Source organism: Vipera berus, assembly GCF_964194415.1.
Source record: "Vipera berus genome assembly, chromosome: 2".
NCBI classification, from domain to species: domain Eukaryota; kingdom Metazoa; phylum Chordata; class Lepidosauria; order Squamata; family Viperidae; genus Vipera; species Vipera berus.
The window spans coordinates 279,770,165-279,780,440 of NC_138203.1; the positions used below are offsets into that span (position 1 = coordinate 279,770,165).

Consider the following 10,276-nt stretch of genomic DNA (forward strand, 5'->3'; position numbering starts at 1 on the left):
GTGGCAATGGAAGTGGCGAAGCGTGCTTACTTCGCCATTCTCATTGCGTCCGCAGATAACTGCCCAGCCGCCCTGTTTAGAGTGACCCGTTCCCTATTGAATCAGGGGACGAAGGAGGACCCTTTGTGGGGACGAGTTGAGGAATTTAGTCAGCATCTGCTGAACAAAATCGCTTAGATCCGGACCGGTCTGGACTCCGAATGGGCAGTATCTGACGGGGGGGAAACGACAGGTCTTGTTGATAGCATTTGGGAGGAGTTCGACCCTGTGACTCCGGATGAAGTGGACAGAATCATGGGAAGACAGTGCCACCACGTGTTTGTTGGACCCGTGTCCCTCCTGGCTGGTGTATGCGACTCGGGAGGTTACACGAGGCTGGCTCCAAGCGGTTATCAACGCTTCTTTGAGTGAGGGGTGCTTGCCTGCTGCCTTGAAGGAGGCGGTGGTGAGGCCCCTCCTCAAAAAGCCTGTCCTGGAGCCAGCTAATTTGAACAACTTTCGTCCCGTGTCCAACCTTCCCTTTATTGCGAAGGTTGTTGAGAGCAGCCGCTGGTTCTGGAGGAAACTGAGTATCTGGACCTGTGCCAATCGGGTTTCAGGCCCAGGTACAGCATGGAGACAGCATTGATCGTGCTGGTGGATGATCTCTGGCGGGCCCGGGATAGGGGTTATTCCTCAGTCCTGGTCCTATTAGATCTCTCAGCGGCTTTTGATACCATCGACCATGGTATCCTGCTGCAACGTCTCGAGGGGTTGGTAGTGGGAGGCACCATTTTACGGTGGTTCTCCTCCTACCTCTTGGGCCGTTCACAGTCGGTGTTGGCAGGGGGCCAGAGGTCGACCCCGAGGCCCCTCACGTGTGGGGTGCCTTAGGGGTCAGTCCTCTCTCCCCTCCTGTTCAACATCTATATGAAGCCGCTGGGTGAGATCATCTGTGGTTTTGGAGTAAGGTACCATCAATATGCTGATGATACCCAGCTTTTCATCTCTACCCTGAACCAACCCAGTGATGCCCTCGAGGTGATGTCCCGGTGCCTGGAAGTGGTACGAGTCTGGATGGGGACAGGCTCCAACTCAACCCAGCCAAGACCAGGTGGCTATACGTACCGGCATCTCAGGTAATCCAGGATATTCCATCTTTGGTTATGGGGGGAGAGGTGTTACCCCCTGTTGAAAGGGCGCGCAACTTAGGCATCCTCTGTTCTGTACCAGCCTGCTACCGGCCTTGCAGAAAAGGCAACCCCTTTATAAACGGCAAGAGGCTGGAATACGTCTGCCAAATTTATTACAAAAACAAACAAAACACATACCAAGATACAGGAGCTTTGAAACACTATCGGAGCAGTTGCTTTCAGCAAACCAGCCCTCCCCAAACATTCCCTTTATAAAGAGTTCAGGGCGTGGCCTCTCTTTGCCTCCTTCCGAGAAGCCCCACAGCCTTCCTCTGCTTGCTCCTACTTGACTGCCTCCTGCGTCGGGCGTCCTTGAACAGGGCCAGCTGTGGGTCATCTTCATCCACACTGTCAGGCTCACACAGCTGGGTCTCCATGGTGACCAAGTGGGAGGGGCCTGCCTGAGGGCTATCATCAGCAAGATCTTCAACACCCCCCTCCTCCTCTGAGTCGTCGTCCGACCCAACTGCCGAACCCACAGGCTGACCCTGAATCACAACATCCTCCTGGATGCACAACTCAGTTTAGAAGATCATATAGGAGTCGTGGCCAGGGGGGCATTTGCCCAGGTTCACCTGGTGCGCCAGTTGCACCCCTATCTGGACTGAGATGCCCTACGTACGGTCACTCATGCGCTCGTTACCTCCCGTATAGACTACTGCAATGCTCTCTACATGGGGCTGCCCTTGAAGACCACCCGAAAGCTTCAACTGGTGCAGAATGCGGCTGTGCGGGTTGTGATGGGAGCATCCCGATACTCCCACATTGCATCCCTCCTGCGTGATCTGCATTGGTTACCGGTTGTCCTCCGGGTAAGATTTAAGGTTAGGGTTCTTACCTATAAAGCCCTACATGGCTTAGGTCCGGGATATTTGCAGGACCGTCTGCTGCCAGGAATGACTGCCCATCGCCCTGTGCGTTCACACAGGGAGGGCCTGTTCAGGGTGCAATGTCGACTGACGACCCCCAGGGGGAGGGCCTTCTCTGTGGGGGCACCTGCCCTTTGGAATCAACTCCCCTTGGAACTCCGGATGGCCCCGGATCTCCATTCCTTTTGTCGCGACCTTAAAACATGGCTTTTTCAACAGGCCGACCTGGACTGATGGAATGGAGGTTTTCTTAATTTTGTTTTATTGTGTTTTTAATTGGACTATTTATGGGATAATTTGATTTAATACCTTTTAATGTTTGTATTTTGTGTTTTTATCATTGTTAGCCGCCCTGAGTCCTTTGGGAGATAGGGCGGCATACAAATCCCATAAAAATAAATAAATAAATAGAATCAGTTGTTTCTGTGGGGGAGGAGGGAGAATGTCATTCAAGGCTGTTTTGAAATAAGAGAAGATAAGAATTTGGCGGTTTGTCTAACAGAAGGGAAAACTGACCCTTCAAACTAACTGAGTCCCTCGGGAGAAGGGCGGTATAAAAATTTAATAAAACTAAACTAAAACTAAAACTAATTGGAGAATGTGATTAATGACAGCAATGAAAAGGAGGAGAATTGTGTTTAATGTATTGTGCTAAGGGGAGGGGAGTTCAGATTCCAGCTTCTCTAGCAAACTTTGCCGATGTTATAGGGCTCTAATAAAAGACTTTTAAGGTAAATTAGTGCAGGTTCGCATCCCACCAGGCTCAAGGTTGACTCAGCCTTCCATCCTTCCGAGGTAGGTAAAATGAGGAGCCAGATTGTTGGGGGCAATTAAGCTGACTTTGTAATAATGCTGCTTGGGGTGTGTGTGTGTGAAAGCCCTAATAAGCAGGCATATACATAGAATGAAGGCTACTGCTAAGTTTGTAAGCTGCCCTGAGTCTTCGGAGAAGGGCGGGATATAAATGGAATTAAAATAAAAAATAAATAAATAATGCCTCAGAGTCCTTTGAAGAGCTCATCCATCGGAAATTTAACATCTGTTCTTGTTATTATGCTCTCTCTCTCTCTCTCTCTTTTCTCTTGAAGAGTTTTCAATTAAACCCTTGGTTTTTCTCTTGCCATATAAGCTTAGCTGTATCTTCCTGCCATTACTTTAGTCGTGCACCCATTGTCTAGATAGGTATTGTTTAAAACAGAAACATCAGACTAGGTAATATAGTCATTTTTAATTATAGAAATTCTACCCAAGGACAATTGTAATTTTTTCCCATCTTAACACATCCTTCTTTATTTAATTCCATGCCTTGTCATAATTATTTTGACATAGAATTCGTATTCTTTGTAAGAATATCCAAAAGTCTTACTTTTGTCTCATTTCTTTTAAATCGCTTTTTCCCATCAATTCTTTTTGGTCTTCCATTGCCATATTTTGGTCAACTTCTTTGTCCATTGGCCACTGATTTTAAAACCAGCTAATGCACTAAAGTCCGTTAATTTTTCCATTATTATGGTTTCTTCCAAAATGTCTTTTAAAACTACCACAAAATTATAAGCAAAGCCCTTTTTACTTCCGGGCTTCCATCCGCTGTGCTATACATATTCTATGCTTCTACAGGAAGTCCTTGACTTACAATAGTTCATTTAGTGACCATTCAGTTATGACAGCACTGAAAAAAGTTGATTTATAACCGTTTTTCAGCTACGACCCCTGCAGCATCCCCATGGTCATGTGATCAAAATTCATATGCTTGGCAACCGGCTCATACTTATGACCGTTGCTGTGTCCCAGGGTCACGTGATCACTTTTTGCCACCTTCCTTCTGACAAGCAAAGTCAGCTTCATTTAACAACCGCGTGACTAACTTATCAACTGCAGTTATTTACTCAGCAACTGTGGCAAAAAAGGTCGTAAAATGGGGAAAAACTCACTTAACAAATGTCTCATTTGACAACAGAAATTGTGGTCTTAAGTCGATGACTGTCTTTATCTATTTCCTGGATTCGTCAATCCTGCCCAGCTCAGAATTGTTTTCGTGGCTTCCAAGATCTTAGCAGAGCCCTTGGCTTTTTTTTCCTTTTTTCTCTGCACCGTCCTCCACTTTTTCTTTTTCACTGTCCCTTTCCCTTTTTCTTTTTTAAATTCTTAGAATCACAGAGCTACAAGGGCCCTATAATGTAATAACAAGAATTTTAGTCTTCTAGTTCAACCGTCCCTGCCTCAAGCAGGAGTCCTAATATGATTCTGGAGAATTTCACATTAGATTTTAGATTTTCACATTCACATTAGACTTTTATATTCAAGTCTTAAAATTATTATTTTTTAAAAAAATATAAAATTTTTAACTTGGCAAGAAAACGTCCAAGGAGGCAATTTCAAATGGACAAACTCCAGCAGGCAAGATGTTCCAATTGGCAAGGAAAAGTTTTCTCACGCTATACACTTGTTAAGGTTTTTCTCCTGCGTGGATTTTTCATGTGCATCTGAAGATCTGATTATCAGACAAAAACCTTTGCCACATTCTAAGTCCAGATAAAGTTTGTCTCCAGTAAGAATTCACTGATGCTGAAAGAGAGTACTTTTTCAGGCTAAACATACATCACACTGCAATCATTTATGATACATCTTTCCTATATGGATTAAAGTATGATTTTTAAGAGATGATTGACAAAAAAATTCTCTCTCATGATCTAAGACTTTCTATTCCCTTCCCCGTTTAGGAACTCTTACATGACTTCTAAGGGTTGAACAACTATGAAAAACTGTTCCACCATCAGGGCCTCATAGGCCTTATCCCATGTGAGTTTTCTGATATCTCCCTTTTGAGCAAAACATTTCGAGGCTACATGAGTGTTTATGGCTTCATTTTTTATGGACCTTTTGATGACGTCCAAGGTGTTGTTTTTGGGAAAAGCATTTCTCACATTCTGCACATTTATACGGTTTCTCCCCTGTGTGGATTCTCTCATGAACCCGAAGCAATGTTGCTGTGAGAAAACCTTTCTCACACTCCCCACATTTAAAGGGCCTCTCTCCTGTGTGCCCCTTCTGGTGTCTCCGGAGTTCAGCAGACTCCACAAATCGCTTGTCGCATTCTGGGCATTGATAGGGCCTGTCTCCGGTGTGAAGTCTCTCATGTCGAATTAGGTGTGACGTTTGGGAGAAACATCTCCCACATTCTGAGCACATTTTATTTTTCGGCAGAGACCTGCACCGCTTCTTTGCTGTGTGAATTGTCTCGTGTTTTCTAAGATATTCTTCGCAAGAAAAAGACTTCCCACACTCCGGACATTTATATGGTTTCTCTTGGTGGGTCCTCTGATGTCTCAAAAGACTACTTTTGTGAGAAAAATATTTATCGCACTCTGAGCATTTATGGGGCTTGTCTCCTATATGGACTTGCCAGTGACGTCTCAGTTGAAATGAATGAATAAACGCTTTCCCACAGTCTAAACATTTGAATTTTTTTTCCCCTCTGTGAATTTTCCTATGATGTCCGAGGTTTGATATCGTACGAAAAAATTTTCCACACTCAATGCACTGATAGGGTTTCTCCCCTGTGTGAATTATCTGATGTCGAAAAAGACTTCTCCTTACAGAAAAACATTTCTCACAGACCTCACATTTATAGAGTTTTTCTCCCATGTGTGTCTTTTGGTGTCTCCAAAGTGTGGAAGAAGTCTCAAATCGTTTCTCACATTTTGGGCATTCATGGGCTCTTTCGCCAGTGTGGATTCTCTGATGTCGCTGCACAGCTGATTTGCTGGAAAAATATTTCCCACATTTTAGGCATGTTCTGCTTTCCTCCTGTGCGTGTGTTTTATTATGCATGCAAAGAGATGAATTCCGACTGAAACATTTTCCACACTCTAAACATTTATAAGGTTTTACTTCCATGTGAATTTTCCTGTGGATTTTGAGACTTGTTTTTCGAACAAAAGATTTCCCACACTCCAGACATTGATAAGGTTTTTGTCCAGTGTGCATTTCTTGATGTTTAACCATCTCTGAGTGTTGAGAAAAGCAAAGCCCACACTGCACACAATTGCAGAGTTTCTCTTCAGTCGGGCTATTCTGAGGCCTGGAAAAACACTGAGGCCTTCCTGAGGTCTCTTTCCCTGGTGGATACGCTAATGAGCTCTGATGTCCCAGCCTTTAGCAAAATGCTTCCCACACTCCACATTTGAAGGGCTTCAGTCCTGGATGGCTCTGGAGATGTTTGGGAAAGCCCCACAGCCACGAAACGAGTTCCCACACTTCAAACACGGATGGGATCCATTCCCCACGTCCAGCTTCCGGTTAATCAAAAGGAGGGATTTGTGAGCAAAGGATATTCCGCACTCAGAGCACTTGGAGAGTCTCTCCTGGTTCCTCTGAGGGGATCTTCCATAGAAGTGTTTCTCCACCCAGCATAATTTCCAGCGCCTTCTCAGTTGCAGGGCTTTCTAAGTGGAGAAAATCTAACAACTGGAACTTTGTCCACTTTTCCCGGGGTCACCTGCTGGATGAAGGAAAAAGAAGAGAGAAAGATTCGTGATGGCTGACAGAATAGCAATAGCACTTCAACATATATACTGCTTCACAGTACTTTACAGCCCTCTCTAAGCGGTTTACAAAGTCAGCATATTGTCCCCCAACAATCTGGGTCCTCATTTTACTGACCTCGGAAGGATGGAAGGCTGAGTCAACCTTGTGCAGGTGAGAATCGAACTGCTGGCAGTTGGCAGAGTTAGCCTGCAATACTGCATTTTAATCACTGCGCTATCACGACTTTCCCTGTTGCTCCCCATTTGCCTGCCCAAATTGTTAATGATCCCTGCCTTTTTCCTTTTTCTCTGTTGTGTATGTGTGATGCTCTATGAGAAAACATAGCAAAGACCCCCACCCCGTAGACTTTGTATATATCAGGTAGCTCCAATCCAGAGATTACAACCTATGTAGTTATTCATGGACATTGTTTTTGGCCACCACAGACTGAACATGGGGTCCTCCTAAAACGGCTATTATTCTTTTATAGTTTAGGGAGGGTGTAAATATATTCATTGGGGTCAGCAATACCTGATGGTGGGGGATGAGACCCCCATTTCCCCAAAGGGAGGCTGATGGTTTCCTTTGGCCAAAACCCCCACCTGGGGTCCTACCTGCCCAAGACAGACTTTGGGCTCCCACGTCAGTCAGTTTGTTTCGGCTTCGTGTGTTGCATCCACCCAACCACTGGAATCACTTCTCCAAGGGCAGCAGCACCAGAAACCATGGTTAAACTAGCAATGCTTTAGTTGAGGGATGTGTAATTTCTGGTTTGAAAGCTGATCCCTTCTTTGGGAATGTGTGAGGGGGTGAAACTCAAATTTTATCCCATGCCCTTTACGGTTTAATAAAATGATAGTAAGCTATTAAAAAGTTTTTCTCCTCTCATACTTCATCATTTTCCTTTTCGGTGTCATTGAATTCTGCAGTTTGAGGTCTTGGTCAAGTCCAACATCCATCCTGAATTCCTCCCTTTCCCCCCCCCCACTTTTCTCATCTGCAGCTGTTCATTTTTTCCTTCCTTCTCCATTTCTCTCCCAAGCTTCTTCTACCATTTGCTAGTTTCCTTTCTAAATCAGCCACCAAGAAGCAGCTGCCGCATCACAACCTCTTCTGAGAAAAAAACAGGGAAATAACAGTTTTTAGAGATTCTAGCCAGCTTTGTAGAAACCAAAGAAAATCAAAGCATTGGAATAAAATCCAGGACATTCATTCTTCTCCATTTATATTAAGCAGAAGGAAAGGGGATTTTTTCTGGTTAGGGAGAATATGAAGACATAAATGCCAGTTACAAAGGAGATATAAGAAACATAGCCAAGACAAATAAAGCAGGGCTTTTCAACCGGTGGCATGGGTACAACCGCTGGTACTTTGGCACCTGGCGTAAAATGGGACAAAACTCATTTAACAAATTTCTCACTTGGCAACATAAATTTTGGTTATCCCCCTCAAAGATTCCCTAACTTTAAAACAGCTCTTGGATGGCAACATTTATCCAGCATGAGTGGCTCTGGAGAAAGAGATGCCGGCAATGCTAATTCCCAAGAATGAGGGGCTCAGAGGCAGCTACAAGCAGGGGAGGCAGGGAGTGGGGGGGCAAAGAAAAGAAATAAAACCTGATTGACAGGGAGCATAGTAACCTTGCCCCTACTCCGCAGAGGGCAGATCCTTTTTTCTTTGTCGTTTTTTGGAGTTTTCATCCTGCTTTCTTGAGAGAGCAGCGTTTGGAGTGTGTGAAGCTGCCCCTTTTGCCCCCTCCCCAAGCTACCAGCCGAGCAAGATGCCTGGCTACCTGCACTCTTCCCCGCCTGAGGTTTTCATCATGAGCATTTCTGTTGGGGATAGCCAACTAGCACCCTGATGCCCACACTTTAATGGCAGAAGCCACAAAATCCCCCCCAAAAGGACCTGCAATCACCTATCGGCTTCTTTGAGTCAACCAGAAGGAGAGAAGGGGGTAGAACTGTGCAAAGATTAATGTCAGAGAAACAGGCACAAGTTTCCCATTAAAAGTGTGGTGGGAAAGATTGAGGGCAATAGAAGAATGGGACGACAGAGAATGAGGTGGATGGATGGAGTTACTGAAGCAGTAGGCGTGAGCTTAAATGGACTCCAGAAGATGGTAGAGGACAGGAAAGCCTGGAGTAATGTTGTCCATAGGGTCGCGATGTGTCGGACACGACTTCGCAACTAACAACAAAACAACAAAGTGGGTGTACAGATAGTCATCAACCTATAACCTAAGCAGCCCAAAATTTTTGTTGTTAAGCGAGAAATTTGTTCAATGAGTTTTGTCCCGTTTTATGACTTTTCCTGCCACATTTGTTCAGTGAATCAGTGCAGTTGTTAAATTAGTAACACAGTTCTTAAGTGAAGCTGGTTTCCCCATTGATTTTGCTTGTCAGAAGTTGGCCAAAGAGGACCCAAAGACCCTGGGACACTGTGACCGTCATAAATACGAATCAGTTGCCCAGCATCTAAATCACAAGACCCTGAGGATGCTGCAATGGTCATAAGTTTGAAAAATGGTCATGAGACAGTTTTTTCAGTACCGTTGTAACTTCGAAAGTCACTAAGCAAATTGTGCTAAATTGAGGACTACATGTATTTTATCACTTTCTTTTTTTTGGTCATCAAGTTTTTGACATCTTGTTAGGCGACTGGTGGTACTCGAATATTGCCATATCCTAAAAGTGGTACAATCTGTGAAAAGGTTGAAAAGCCCTGGTATAGGGTCTCCAGTTTGAAGAAGGGGTTGGACTACAAGATCTCCAAGGTCCCTCCCTGCTCTATTCTGATTGATAAAACCCACCAAGGGGCTGCCACATTTTTTGACATTGTAACTAAATTAGATCAGCAAAATGCTGTAGGCATAGTATACTTAGATTTCAGCAAGATATTCGACAACCTACATCTTGGTAAGCTAGACAAATGTGGGATCACCACCAGATGTATTTGGTACTAGCTGACAAACTGTACTCAATGAGTAGTCCTTAATGGTACTACATCTACATGTTGTTGTTGTTAGCTGCGAAGTCGTGTCCGACCCATCGCGACCCTATGGACAATGTTCCTCCAGGCCTTCCTGTCTTCTACCATCTTCTGGAGTCCATTTAAGCTCACGCCTACTGCTTCAGTGACTCCATCCAGCCACCTCATTCTCTGTCGTCCCCTTCTTCTATTGCCCTCAATCTTTCCCAGCATTAGGCTCTTCTCCAGTGAGTCCTTCCTTCTCATTAGGTGGCCAAAGTATTTGAGTTTTAGCTTCAGGATCTGGCCTTCTAAAGAGCAGTCAGGGTTGATCTCCTCTAGGACTGACCGGTTTGATCGCCTTGCAGTCCAAGGGACTCGCAGGAGTCTTCTCCAGCACCATAGCTCAAAGGCCTCAATTCTTTGGCGCTCGGCCTTTCTTATGGTCCAACTTTCACTGCCATACATTGCAACTGGGAAGACCATTGCCTTGACTATACGCACTTTTGTTGACAGGGTGATGTCTCTGCTTTCTAGTGTGCTGTCTAGATTTGCCATGGCTTTCCTCCCGAGGAGCAAGCGTCTTTTAATTTCTTGGCTACAGTCCCCATCTGCAGTGATCTTGGAGCCCAGGAAAATAAAATCTGTCACTACCTCCATTTCTTCCCCATCTATTTGCCAGGAATTGAGAGGGCTGGATGCCATGATCTTCGTTTTCTTAATGTTTAGTTTCAACCC

General features: G+C 44.8%; 1 long non-coding RNA gene across 1 annotated transcript; it reads right to left on the reverse strand.

Moving 5' to 3' along the window:
• Positions 1-3,254: 3,254 nt before the first annotated feature.
• Positions 3,255-9,644, reverse strand: LOC308661255. The gene is made up of 2 exons (XR_014024924.1): positions 7,460-9,644; positions 3,255-6,542 (listed from the first exon to the last, which is right to left on the reverse strand). It is a non-coding gene; the product is annotated as an uncharacterized lncRNA (long non-coding RNA).
• Positions 9,645-10,276: the final 632 nt, after the last annotated feature.